We start from the raw sequence: 14,926 nt of genomic DNA on the forward strand, positions 1-14,926 counted from the left end.
TTTAGGGAATAAATATCCTGCAAATAAATTCTGCACTGTGAATTATGGCAAATGATTTACAAAGAAGATCTCAGTTCTGTGAAATATGAGCTTTGAAATCATTGGTAAACATTCAATTATATATATATATATATATAAGGTTACAGAGACGTTCTAGTTAGGCTTAGATTTCACTTGTACAAACCATTGAAAATCAGAAGTTAAAGTTACCTGAGCTAACTATAGCTTACTCCCCTGCAATGCACTGCTTATGACCTCACATATTAAATCACTCATGGCATGATCAGTGACATCACTGATGACATCTCAAATGACATCACTGATGATCTCAATTGATTTTGAGTGTTTTCTAAAAGTTTGAGTGTTAAACATATATACTAAGGTACTACAAAAGTTAACTTACTATACTTTGCGTACTACTAATGAGTGCTACTATTTCTAACATATATTATGCGAGTGGTTGTGTGACTGCATATCTTGTGTGAGTAGATGTTTGAGTGGCTGTATAGGTGTGTGAGTAAGTGAGTTAGTAGCCATATGGGTGAATAAATGGGTATGTAAGTACCTGTATGGGTGTAAACATGGGGGTGTGAGTAACTGTATGGATGTGGAAAGTGCTGTGTGATTGACTGTATGGGTGAGTGAGTGGCTGTATGGGTGAGTGAGTGTTTGAGTGGCTCTATGGATGGATGGGTGAGTGGGTGTGTGAGTGTCCGTATTGGTGAATGAGTGTGCTTATGAATGGTTGCATAGATGTGGAAGTGGCTGTGTGGTGTATGGGAAGTGAGTGGTTGTATGGGTGAGCGAGTGGGTGAGTCAGTAGCTCTGTGGATCTGTGAGTGAGTGGGTGTGTGTGAGTGGTTGTATGGGTGTGTGTGAGTGGACGTATGAATTGTTGTGTGGGTGTGTCAGTGGTTCTGTGGATGATGTCATCAATTTTGTCAATTGAGATGTCATCAGTGATGTCACTGACCATGTCATGAGTGATGTAATATGTGATGTAATATGTGAGGTCATAAGCAGTGCATTATAGTTATAGTTAACTCTGGTAACGATAACTGCTGAATTTCAATGGTTTTGTATGAGTGAAATCTTAGCCTAACTATCAAGTCCCTGTAACCTTTGTTTTTTCAGTGAAATCCTAATGTTTATTAAAGTTTTATTTCCTAACTATGGCGTCCCTGTAACCTTTTGTTTTTTTCAGTGAATTTTGAAGGTTTAAAAAAATATATTTCCTAACTACAGCCTTTCAGAGGGGGTATGTGAGTGGCTGTATAGGTCAGTGAGTGGCTGTGTGAGTGGTTATGTGGGTGTCTTGAGTGGGTCTGTGAGTGGCTGTATGGGTCTGTGAGTGGCTGTATGGGTCTGTGAGTAGATGTGTGAGTGGGTTTGTGAGTGGCTTTATGGGTCTCTGAGTGGATGTGTGAGTGACTGAGTCTGTACAGTGGGTGGACAAAGGGGGCAAGGCCTCTGATGAGCTCTATGTAATCCCACTGTGTGGGACTTACTGGTGGTAACAGGAAGAGTTCATGGCCCCAACGATCCTCAGCATCCAAGGGGATTTTATCCACCCAACTAGTAGTGCACTAGGAGGTGTGTTTGCAGAGTGGTGGAGAAATGGGGCAGGCCCTTCAACTTTTTGGTAGTAACAGGAGGGGTTCTTGGCACCCAAAGATCCTCAGCATTCAAGGGTACTTCATCCCCAACCAGTATGCACCAGAAGGTGTGTTTGCGGAGTGGTGGACAAAGGGGGCGGGCCTCGGATGAATTGCATCAGGATTTGCAATTCCAAAAGGTATGGCAATCGCGCTGAGCGCAGTGGGGGTTCAGCAGAGTCTCACGCATTGGGAAAAAAACATAAGTCAATTTATCTGCCTTTGAGTCCCTCTTGGACCCCTCTAAGAAACCCTTGGGATCAGATTACCTCTACCCTGATCTCTTTATTTACTTTGCACAGAAATTTCAGCCCCGGGCACCGTTTCTCGATACATTAAATGGTGGCCTTATCTTCCCAGTTAGGTTGCGGCAGACAATCAGGCCCTGCTGTGGCGTGTGGACCCATGGATCCTTAGGCGCCAATTGCCAAATCTTCACAAAACTTTGCAAAAACGTTAATTCACCCCAACTCCTTACTGTATTGTTTTTAGGTGATCTATCAAGCCGAGGCTGACAAAAAAAAAAGGTGGGGGGGGATCCGAAATTCAATTTTCCCCATTTAATTTCTATAGGGAATGTTTAGAAAATGATACAGTAAAAAACAGCTGAACAGAATTTCCCCAAATTTAGCAGGAAACTAGAGCTGTACACAAAAGGGTGCTTTTTGTCATGTGTTGTAAATCTGTTCAGCCATTTGTGAGAAATTATTTGATGGTGTTCCTGCGGGAGTCATGAAGGACTGCAAGTAAAAAAAAAAAGAGAGAGATCTGATTAGTTGCAAGGGTTATTTTTCCTCATTCATATCCGTTCTGTAGGATCCACTTTTCAAGCAGTATTTGAGAATCTGATTAGCTGGCCACAACATGAAGAAAAATGTGTGGCCACCATCACAGGAAATGGGGACTTAGTCCCCGTGTCCTGAAAAATAAAATTAGTAACCATAAAAAAGCAGGGTAAGGGTTCCCTGTCCCCTAGACCTAATAATTTTTTTGCCTATCCTGCAGGACATAGTGAGGCCCCCTGTGGGGTCCAGCGAGACTCCCACAGGAGCCAGCCCAGACTCCTGTGCTCTACCGGTAGTACAGCGGGATGGAAAATCTTTATAAAAAGAAAAAAAGATAAATGTGGGCTGGGGTGGTCTGTGAGCGGTTTGCTGCTAGTAAGATGTTGGCTGCCCATGGGGGTAGCAGCAAAAGTATGTTTATAAGATCTTACTGAAAAAACAAAGGCTAGTGGAGTTATATATCAGCAAGGTAGCAAGATTTTAACTTGTGTTTAAACAATCTTGGCAATTCACTAAAAAAGGCCAAATGTTAATTTGGAGTTATATTTAGGTCTTCTAGTATTAAAAAACTAACATTAAAAATACAAAAAATACTGAAATACACTAGTTATTCATAACTGATCTCAGTATAACTTGCACTGCTATGATGCACTGCTTATGACTTCACATATTACAACACTGATGACATCTGAAATCTTTGGCGGTGCAAATTATACTTAGGTCAGTCACATAACTGGTGGTGATGAATTTCGATGTTTATATATCTATATGTGTTTTCACAAAAAAAAGATAAAGAAATGTTATAAGTTAGGAGTTGAAATGACATATGTATTTACATTTAAATAATGAAAATCCACTGAAACTCCCCAGTTATAGATTAGTGAACTAACTATAACTTACCCACATCATGCACTGCTTTAACAAAACTCATGACGTGTTAAATTACATCATTGATGACATCACTGATGAGATCTCAAATAACATCAGGTCTTTTGCCAGGCGCAGTGGAGGGTTGGCTGCCTTCGGCCAATCCCGTGGCCACCCCACTGGAGCCAGGCTACCTCTCCACTGTGCATGGTCTTAAGCCCTACACAGTGGAGAGCTGACCACGAGCTTGCCATGTGCAGTGGAGGGCTTGCTGTGTGCAGTGAAGGGCTTGTGGATTTTTAACTTCTGTTTTTGTTAGTTTCCGTATGATCCCTTTGACAGAAGAAAACAACTAGAGTCATAGACGCAAAGGTTAGTCATTGTGGTTGTCACACTCCACCTATTCAACTCCTTGTGCTCTGTATATGGTTAGATACCTTTATTTATAAGTGCTGGAAATGAACATAAGTGCATGGCATAACCCCTACGTGCAGACGCGGACAATGCAATATGCTATTTTGTATGGTTGTTTATGGAGGGGAGGAGCATAATTATCTACAAGATCAGAGTTAACCTGCTCCTCACACTCAATATTGGTAATAAATAGCAAATTCTGCACATCTCTATTTATACAATTTATCACATGTTTGAGTGTTTTTATTGAACGTAATTCAAAGATATAATAAACCCTTATTTCACTCGGAAACATTAATATTTTCCACATTTTCCTGGAATGGGGTCATGACTTCATGGCAGTCTGTGCGGTGCTTCACAATTGCCTATTTTTTAATTAGTATCTTACCATGAAATTAAACCAAAACATGAATATTCAAATTACAATCATAGTTATTGTTAGTTTCATAGTAGGAGAAGCTTCAAACATCTGCCTGTGTAGCTATTGCGCATTGTCTATTTCTGAAAGCTAATCTTTGATTTCTGTAGGAAGAATCTGTTTAACAGTAGGCCTGATGTATGAAATTTCCATTCATAAAAAATGGTCACAAACTGTGCACTTACTTTTTGTGAATGGAAAAGAATTTTGCAAACTGACCAATATACTAAGAGATCGGTTTGCAAAATTCCAGGTCATACATAGTAGGTTGCAATATGAACTACTTCATCAGTATTCCTGAGCTAGGTTACACATTTCAGATCAGCATTATTGGGTGCCCTTAAATGAAATGGGGCTGCATTTTAATAAACGTTCACTTTTACGTTTATTGAGAGTTGGCACTGGGGCCCTGCCCCCTTTTTTGTCAGCCCCAGGATGACACATCACCCTAAAACTTTGCAGTAAGGAGGTGAGGTGAATTAACTTTTTTTTCTCTAAAACTTTTTTTTTTTTACATTTTGTTGCAAAGCTTTGATACATACAATATAATTATGAATGGCTGTCTGAAAGGCGGCATGCTAAACATGCCCCGACCAAATAGCATTCTGTATGCGTTTCTAAAACTATTTTGCAATGCTGTAGCATGTTTTCGAAATAGGTTTATTACAGTTAAAAAAAATACATGTTACTGGTTCAGGCCCTGTGATTTTGTGAATAACAGTGTTTGCAATGATAATATGGCTTTGTACCTCAGGCCCAGCCTGTTTTAACTGAAACCTTACATTCTTAACTGCATCATGGCATACGTTCACTTTGTTTTACATTATACAGTCAAATAGCATAATACGATATTTTGCTTTCTGTTTTCTGAAACCCTTTGCCTCGGTGAAGTAAAGCATTGTTTAGTTTCAATACGAATTGCATCAAAATAAAAATGTGATATGAAATAATACGTTATGGGTAAACGTTTTGTAATATATTTCTATATTACCATCTCACGATTTTGGTGACATTTAGAAACCACATGGTCTTTGGCCTCTCAGTTTTATGATGTCACCGAAATCTCATGATGGCAACGCAGGGCTGCATTATCTCTCTACATCTTTGCTATGTTTAAAAGTCTGTTTTTATTATGCTGGATAGTGGTCACAAATCAGCCTATTAAAATCATTGAAATAGTTCAACAGGTATAATTAACACATTATGTTATTTCATTACTTATAATTAAATAGAGGACATTATTTTCCACCTTGCTGTGATATGCTGTACAGCTAGCCCTCCAGACTAACCCCAGCTTTCATCGATTGGTCTGTTATTGTTTCATTCACATGTTTCTACTCCCTGCTACGGCTAACTGCACGGTTCAGGGGATCAGCCCACCACAGTCATTGGATAACTACACTTTGAGTGATGGCATTCTGCCATTTCACAAGGACAGGCCCACACACAAAGTAGTTCTTTTAAGTGCCAGGGACTACTATGGTAATTTGTGCTCTTTGAGACCAAAAAATATATTTTTACTTCTAGCTAATGACTTACTTGATTGAGGAGCCTGCAGCTACCCTAACAACACAATTTTGCAAAAAAATAACAAAACAAGCATTGACAACATCAAAAAGGTTAACATCAGACTCACTGGCTTTACCAATGCTTATTTTACAATACGATTGGAGTGCATGAGCCCCTCTATAAATATGAATCCTTATTCTCATGCCACATGTTTGGTTATATATGGGAATGCAATGAAAAGACTTATTGAAGCTCTCAGTAAATCATATTGTTGCAGGAGTACTTGGTCCAACTTGTCTCAGTGCCAAGGCTGCCTTGGCAAACACAAAATGGACTGGCTGATGGAAAGTGCCTTTTGTGCAGAAATAGATTTAAAGTCAACAACATCAGTGTTTTTTCACTTTACACATTGCTCATTGGATTATAAAGCTGTCTCATTGAAGACACATGTTTAGCACTTCATATTTATTTTATAGTAATTTCTGAATTTTAATAGCTACTTTGGCAGTCGCAGTGTTATGCAGACTAAAGAAATTCACCAATCCAAAGTACTGAAAGGCCTTTTGGAAATTACAGTATAGATTTAACTCTAGATCAGTGGTTCTTAACCTGTGGTCCAAGGACTCCGGGGGTCTGTGAGGCCTACTCAGGGGACCATGACTGTTTTATAAAATGAAATTATATTACAATAAATAAAGTATATACAAAGTAAAAAAAAATTGAAAATGTAAAACCTTTATCCATATTTGTGAATTAAAATTTATTTATTGAGCATTTGTTTGGTGAATACTTGCTTTTGTATTTTTGTGGATTGTTTTGAGGTTCAAATCATAGAAGTTGCTGAGGCCGGGCCGGGGGAGTGGAGGGGGGGGGCTACCAACAATGACTCAGTGGTGGACCTCAGATTCCAGTAATGAGTCAGTGGGAGTCCATAGAATTTAAAAGGCTAAGAACTGCAACTGAAACAAGCATGTGTAATGCATCAGTTATGCCTATGTAATTCATAAAGAGCTGTTTTCATCAATCATCCTCGGTGAGAAGGAAAGAGCTCCCTGACAGATAACACAGGAATGAAGAGAGGATGTGGTGCAGAGGCCGAAGCTGCTGACCCGAGAGCTGGGGATACCGGTTCAAGTCTTGGTTGCGCCACATAACATCCTCTGATTCTATGCAAATCACTTAGGGGCCTATTACGATGGAGGATTTTCCGCATCCTCCGGGCTGGCGGAAGCCACCGCCGGGCCGGCAGGCGCCACCGCCGGCCCGGAGGATGCGGAAAATCCTCTGCGGACCCACCAAAGAGCCACCGCCACATTAGGATGGCTGGTGGGTCCTGGTTTCCGTCCGCAGCTTTTCCGCCGCGGTTGGCTTACAACCGCGGCGGAAAAGCACTAATATGGTGACGGTGTCTCTCAGACACAGTCAGCCAGATTAGGATGGGCTCTGAAACATGCTTTTCCGCGGCGGCTTTTCCGCCGTGGAAAAGCATGTGTAACTTCACTGCGGGGGCCCGTTGCGGTCCCCTAGGTGAAGGGGGGGTGTGGGGGGTGCACATGGGGGGTACCTATGGTACCCCCCTGCATTTGTATGCAGAAAGCGGCTGGCACCGCGCGGTGCCTGCCACTTTCTACATACAAATGCAATGCGTGCATTTTTAACATTGCTGCGGGTGCAGCTTGAAGTCGCACCCGCCGCAATGTTAGAAATAGAGGATGTGACCGCCAGGGTGGCGGTCACATCCTAATTGCACAGGAGGGAACCCGCAGCCCATGCGGAGGTTCCCTCCTACTCTATGGTGGCGGACGGACTCAGGTCCGTCCGCCATCATAATTTTCCCCAAAATCTCTTCGGTGATATATTGTTATATAAATATACTGCAAGAGTAAAAGGCAAAACATTATGGAAATATAGTTCCACCAAAGTGGGATGTTAACAGTATTTTGGTGGCAGGAAACTGATAAAAGAAGCAGACGAGGAATAAGGATGGGTAAATGCAGGAAAATATACTCCAGCCAATAGAAATGAAGGAAAGGCAAGGGGCACGCACAATAGATTTCTCAAGCACAGCGTAAGCGCTGTGCAGGTGAAACCTAAAAAGCTCGGCTCCCTCTTACCCATAAGCAGTAATCAAACCCCACAGTGAATGAAAATAAGAAAAGAAATGACAAAAGAGAAAGGAGGCCTCGGGTGACCTGAAAGACATGTAGAAAAGACATGCCTTAGTTTAAAGGATGAAATGCCCCATTTCAGAGAAAAAGATAAAAGCATGAGCAAAGTTATGACATCAACAACAAGAAGCTCTGGCAAAGTCAATAGGGCTTGTTCTGTTCTTAAGTGAAAGTGCTTCTGTTTTTGCCAGTTTGTGTGTGTGGTATTGCATTGGCATTTATATTCCGCTATTGTAGCCCTTGCAAGACTCAAACCTCTTTTGAGTTGTACAAATAAGTACGCACTCGGTTTGTTGCCCATGTTTGGAAGATGTTGGATACTGGAATAAGCTAATTTAATGAAGAATTGACATGTTCGTGTATGGATGGATATATCATCGCATAATTGCCTAGAGCACACCAGCTAAGACAAATTATAATAGTATTACAAGGATTATTAAAAAAAATTGCAAGATAAATGTGCTTAATAAGAAAAAGCTTTGTACAGAAGAATAACAATTACAACGTGTAATATAAATCACTAAGCTAATCTAATGGGTACAACCTAAATATAGTAGCAACAAAGGTGGTACAGAGATCGGACAATACGTGAAACACAGAAAAATATTTTTTATTTCTTTGTAAGATATGCCCGGTCAAAAAACTCAGCCAACACGTGTTTCGTTTTGCTAGACTTCCTCAGAGGCTTATCAAATTCCAGCTTCACCCACAACAAAAGGGGCCTTCTGGCCTCTTTTTGTTGGGGTATCTTGGCCGGGAGCTATTGTGAGCCTCACACCTAGATGCAATAAAGGGGAAACAAGGGCTTACATCTTATCACTCAGTGAATGCTGCCACCGAGTAGCATGGTTGGGACTGAGGGGAAGAAAATATATTTTTTTTAAATTCTTACCTCTTGTCGTCCTCTTCTGTTGATGCTTGAAGCAGGATGCAACACCCAGGCTCCCCTAAGCCAATCCCAACGCTGCAATGCAGCATTGTGCTTGGTCTGAGCGCTGTGGCTCAGCACTCAGACAGGCAGTGGGAGCCTGTGCCTGTTCCGTACCAGGCTGTGTGTTACAGCCTGGTGGGGAAGATGCAAAGTGCGCATGACTCTTGGGCCGGCCAGACCGTCATGGGCACTTTAGTGCCCACCATTTCTACCCTTGCTAGCTGTGACACAGCCAAGCCCCGCCTCACCCCCCATAAACCTGCCTGACATCAGAAAAAGAAAATGATAATAACAGTGTTATTGTAATTTTTCGTTTTTTCCACTACTCAAAATACAGTGGGGTGAAGCTCCACCGCCTTAGTGGAGGAGCCACCGCTGTTATCACTTCACAGGTACTTAAGTGAGAAATGCTTTTGACTTTATTCATTTCATGTATATAAAAGCTATGCATACAGTGTAAGAAGTCTAGATGGGATGTATGACGTTACAACGCATGCTTTTACGACGCATGCTGTTACAACGCAGTTTTTACAACGCATACCATTACAACGCATTGCGCTTTGGGGTACTGGATAGTGAATAGTTTAATTTACTATTCCAACTCCAGTCCCCGTGGACACTAGGGAAGGTGTTGGATAGTAAATTAAATCTATTCCCTATCCTAGAGCGCCCCCCAGCGCAATGCGTTGTAATGGTTTTTCATTGTAAAACCTGCTTTGTAATAGCACTGCGTGGTAAAAGTTGCGTTGTAAAGGATGTTTCCCGTCCAGATGTGTTGGTCACCCTGGTATTTACACACACGACAATTTAAATGGCACTATTTTGTTTTATTTCTTTTATAGCACTTTAGCACTACAATAGAGCTTATGCGCTATAAAAGAAATAAAACAAAATTTGTGGTATTTAAATGGTTATTTGTGTACATGTGGAGTAAAGAGCTCTGACACCCTGCATTGGGATGAGTAGGGCCACTACTCATCCCAATGCAGGTAGTCAGAATGCTTTACATCATACGTACAGATTATACATTGACACCAAATCATGTTTGTATATTAATATGTGTTACATAAAACGGTGAGGGTTACAAATTGTAAAAGCCACATATCCTTCAAACCTCACAGTGATATATTAGAAGGATTATAGTTTATGAACTGCAAGTAACAAAAGGATCTCTGTCTTTAAAGCAGTAACCCACTTACTTACCCCATAACAATCTGTCATCTTCATGTTCCATTATCTGCTTTGCAGGAGACCTATTAACTCTCTATGTTAATTTGATTTTAAGCTAGGACTAGGCAAAACAAATCTCTCTCCAGCAAATACATCATCCTCCAGATTTATCTTAACATTATTATTATTCCCTGAGATTTAGCTTGCAAACAAATAGCTCAGCAGCAGGTGCCATAACCCCGTAAGCTGTTTCAAAATACAGACATTGCAACCAATTAAGGAGAACAGATTTACTGGCAGGTTTCTCCCTGTTGCCAATTTATTTGTGGCATGGTTTAAAAAAATACAAAATAATATAAATTGAAGCCCAGATTTTGCATCAGGTTGCAGCAATATTTTCGGCACAACCCCAATGCAAACTGTAATTTGTTAAATATTGTAATATTCTCAAATATACTCATGATAGACCTGCTATACATATGTGAGGTCTTCCAAGAATTGATGTCACTTCCTGTGATGTCACTTCCTGTGATGTCACTTCCTGTGATGTCACGCGTAGTGATGTCGCACCCATTATGCCTAACTTGGTGAGTCATGTCCATTTCCTTTATCAGGACTTGAGCCCTGAGGGAATGCGTAGAAAGCCCAAGAGAAATAAGAGTGTTAAGGAGATAGAACAGGCAGCCCAAAGGAGTGAAGATAAATAATAAGGGAGAAAACCACAACAAGAGAAAAAAAAAAAAAGTTCTGGAAGAAAACGATCAAGATATAAGGACAGCCGGAATTATCAGATTATAGGAGGATGAGGAGAGGTATAGAGAAGCGTGATTTGGGTGAGAGAAGCTTGGACTGATTGGTCTACTGTTTACTTTTTTTTGTTCGTCATTAACCCCTTTCCCACAGGGCTAATACCTACACGGTGCGGGGGGTAATGGTGCCGCGCGCGGCGCCGCGGTGCTTGTGACGAGCTGAGCTCGTCACGCTCCACAGTGGAGCTGTGCTCATGACGAGCTGAGCTCGTCACCACTCCGCCCACTTAATGGAACGCCCAGCACAGCAGGGGAATTATCCCCACTTGGGCGTTCCGCGGCAGTTATGACTAGCTCAGCTCGTCATGAGCACAGCTCCACTGTCCCTCACGACGAGCTGAGCTCGTCATGAGTGCCGCAGGGGTTAAAAGTGCCTAGTGGGTCTATGGAAGAGTCTGTCGAATGTCAGACTGTGCCTGACACACGCCTACTGCTGGCAGGGCGGCTGAGTGAGAGGGAGGCTCCCTGCTGGCAAACGGAGCACTGTAATTTGGATAATAGCAACATCTGTTATTTACAGTGTTTAGCAATATGTACTGTTATAAAATATATTATTTAGTTAATATTACCCTTCCAACCTTCCTTTTAGGAGAGCACTGTGTATGTAACACTTTTTCTAGGACCTGTCAGAAAAAGGTCCGCTAAGTGACTTTTCTACCTAATGAGATGACTGCATTGCAAAGCCTCAAGAGCTGTAGTATATACCTTTTCATTTTAATTCGTTTTTTGTACTGATTTATCTTGTTATTCCTTTTACTGGTACCCAGTGGTCAAAGTGCACAAAAAGTAAGGGATCTGCAGGCGGAGTATCGTTGGGGTGAGAGGGGGTAAGCAGAGTATGGTGTCAGTGGGGCATAGTCTGACGCAAGGTTAGAAGGAGCACAAATGCCCGATTTTTTGTATTTGGTTAGCATTTCACTGACTAGTTTGATGGGTTTACTTTTATTTGAAGTTTAATATATGGGTTAATGACATTAAAATGCATCCACAAAGTGAGATACAGTTACAGAATATCTCAAATACCCTTATAGGTGGAATCATTAGCCACTTTTCTTCTAGCATGCAGTTTCTGTCATCAGCACTTGTGCCCTTTTCTAACCATTTTCTAACACACAGTTCTGGTTTAAATTCCATAACAGGTGAACTATAGCAGACAGAGGATGGACGAATATTCTGTTCTGCAGCGGAATGAGTACACCATTCATTACACTAAAGCCACATTCACCTTCTGGAGTGGATGTTCAAAAAGCACCAATAATATGTATGAAGGTTGCAATTTTTATTTCTACTCTTCTAAACCAGTGAGGTACTGCCTGGTGTCAAATGCATGCATGCCCACTATTTTAATGCCCTATGCGGAACAACAATTCGGAAAGTCCCCTAAGGCTAGTACTTATCCCCCTTAATACTACATAGTTCAAACAACAAATATAAAAAGCAAGCATTTTAAAATGACAAACATAAAAAGAAGACACACACATTTGCAAAAAAACGATGGATTTAGCCCCAGATCTCTGTAGTGGGGGTGAATGTATGACATTGTTGTGCATTCGGTCCATCAATTGTTGTTTTTGCAAATATAAAAAGAAAGCCCTTTAAATGATCAATATAAAAAGAGAGCACTTTAAAATGTGTTCCAGACCTGCGTTAATGATCCCGGTCGAACTAATAAAGTAAACGAGGACAGAAAAGTCATGTTACAAATTAATGCTGGCGATTTTGTCTCCGGTCCAGGGAAGGCATGGCTTGGCAGTTCGGGCTGGACTGTTCCCATGAGGCACAGGGTGAGACTGATTTGCATATGGCCATGTCTGAACTGGGGTGGCAGAGTGGGCTAAAGAATGGTGATGGATTAAACCCAGATCTGTTGACTGGGTGTGAGTGTTTGATTGGTTCAGGTGCTCCGTCCATCTTCACCCCCTTTTGTACCGCTTTGTTCGCCATAAGTTGGCAGGGTATGCTCAGACGTGAGTCCCTTGCTCACTTTGCCACTGGATTCAAGTAAGCCTGGCTGAAGATGGCTGAAATTGCCAGAAACCGGTCCTAGGAAGCTTGATTCCGGTCCAGGGAAGGCATGGCTTGGCAGTTCGGGCTGGACTGTTCCCATGAGGCACAGGGTCAGACTGATTTGCATATGGCCATGTCTGAATTGGGGTGGCAGAGTGGGCTAAAGAACGGTGATGGATTAAACCCAGATCTGTTGACTGGGTGAGAGTGTTTGATTGGTTCAGATGCTCCGTAAAAGTCCTATTTAGGTATCACGTTTGGGCCTTTGCAGATTCCTAAAACAACCTTCTGGTAATTTTTTAGGGGAGAGGGGGGAAACCCTACTAGGTGGACCTGTCCATAGAGGCAAAGGAGAGTTAGAGAGCAGGCTCTGGATGACGGGCCTTCACAGCCGGAACGTCTTGGACACCCGGGGTCCTCGCTCTACACCTACAGAAATCCTAGAGTTCCGAGGCCTAGCTATGATGTCTGTGGGGCGGAGGGCGGGTTCCAGGAGCTGTTGCATAACAAAGTACAGAAAACGATTTATATGGGAAAGCAATTTGCGGTGAATGAAAGATGCAGATAAACATGTGAAACGTGAACAGGGACTGCATTGCTCACTTGCATTACATTCATGGTTTTTCGCAGTCCTTAAAAAATCGTTCAGTTTTGTTTTTTTTGTTTTTCCATCTTACTTGGTGTTTGTTTTGGAAGGGCACAGAGTTCAGCTACTAGTGTTGGTATTGCAGGCCCCATTGCTGAGAAAGCGGCAGAGTTTCATGGAGGGGCTGGAGAACTCTCAGGCAGGCAGGAATGAGTATTTCCAGCAGACCCCACTGGAGCTCGTGGGGCTGGGTCGGCAACAGGGCACACAGACCAGTGGAGGGCCTCTCCTACTGCAGCCTGTTTCCCTCCTGTTTCACCTGTCTGTCAGGGCTGGAGATTGGGTGAGCAGGGCACAGGTCCCAGAGGTCGGCCAGGAATTCCACACTGAGGTGTTGCTCTTCAGCCGGCGGCTGGTCAAGGGCAGGTAGGCAGAAGCACAGCCGGGACATTGGGGACCGAACAAAGATTTACATACCTGGTGATGAGCCTGAACATAAAGGGCGGGTTAGTTTAAGGAGGAGGCTACCAATGCATCCTGATTTGACCATTGTATTGATCAGAATCCCAATATCTCCCACGGGTAGGGAGTATATCAATGCAAGGGCATCATAGGTAGTAGGTTGCCATTTCCGCGTCCTCCACTGTGATTTAGACTTGCGGCCCTTACAGCTGGGCAGGCCCATGCAGGGCACAAGTCGTAAAAAAAGAAGTGGGGGGACGCTGTCACCGGAAGTGACGTCACGGCAGGAAGTGGCGTCACGACAGGTGCCGAGCTCCTCGTCCCAGAGAGGCCAAAGAGTGAAGTCCAGCTCTTTGGCAGGGGGGACGGCGTCCCCCCGGTAAAATAAGTGGGGGGGACGCCATCCACCTGCGTGGTACCCCGACTCGAGCCCTGGGCCCATGTCCCCAAATACAGAGGGGGGAGGGGTGGTGGTGACGGGTAAAGACATACTCAGAGCACAGCGCTCCGGGCTGGATTTAGGCACTTTTAGGCAAGGACCATTGATGCCGTCCTGGGACGCGTTTTCTTTTTTTAAGTAGGGGAATAGACTTTAATAAATTAAAAATGGATAGGCACGTTGGGCCCTGCAGATCGCGCCCCCTTCCACCACTGCTGATAAGACGTTACTAATTGTAATGGCCCTTCAATGTTCCCATCAAAATGAAAGGTCAAGTAAAGTAATTCCTGTGATGTTAGGCCATAAGCAAATTAGAGAGGTCTCGCACTTTCCCCATCTGCCTATGGCCCCAAACATACTAGGACTGGACTTGAGACTGCTTCCAGTCAATAAACGCTCTTGCTGTGAAAACACGGAAACTTGTGGCTGATTACTCGACCCCAGATCTCCAAGTGGTAGGGAAGGAGGAGCTATTCAGCACATGAGGCTCTGCCTTACCGGGGCGATGTCCATTACTGAATGCTCTCACATTTCTAGAATAAAGTTGGGGTCAGTTTCCTCTTTACCAGTGGAAAAGAGCATTGCTTTTTAGGGACGCGTTCTAGCAGTCTGACATTTTGTAAGTTCTCGCAATAAGTCTTTAGAGTCATGTGCGCCCCGTTAGATGTGTTCTAGGAGATGTAGATTGGGAGCCATGTATCTGAAT

The 14,926-nt window shown here is 42.8% G+C and overlaps 1 protein-coding gene across 1 annotated transcript in view; it reads left to right on the top strand.

Moving 5' to 3' along the window:
• SNTB1 (syntrophin beta 1) overlaps positions 1-14,926 on the top strand; it is a 625,304-nt gene that overhangs the window by 207,836 nt on the left and 402,542 nt on the right. The gene's annotated exons all lie outside the window — the stretch shown is intronic.

The sequence above is a fragment of the Lissotriton helveticus genome, chromosome 4_1, assembly GCF_964261635.1.
Source record: "Lissotriton helveticus chromosome 4_1, aLisHel1.1, whole genome shotgun sequence".
Lineage (NCBI taxonomy): Eukaryota > Metazoa > Chordata > Amphibia > Caudata > Salamandridae > Lissotriton > Lissotriton helveticus.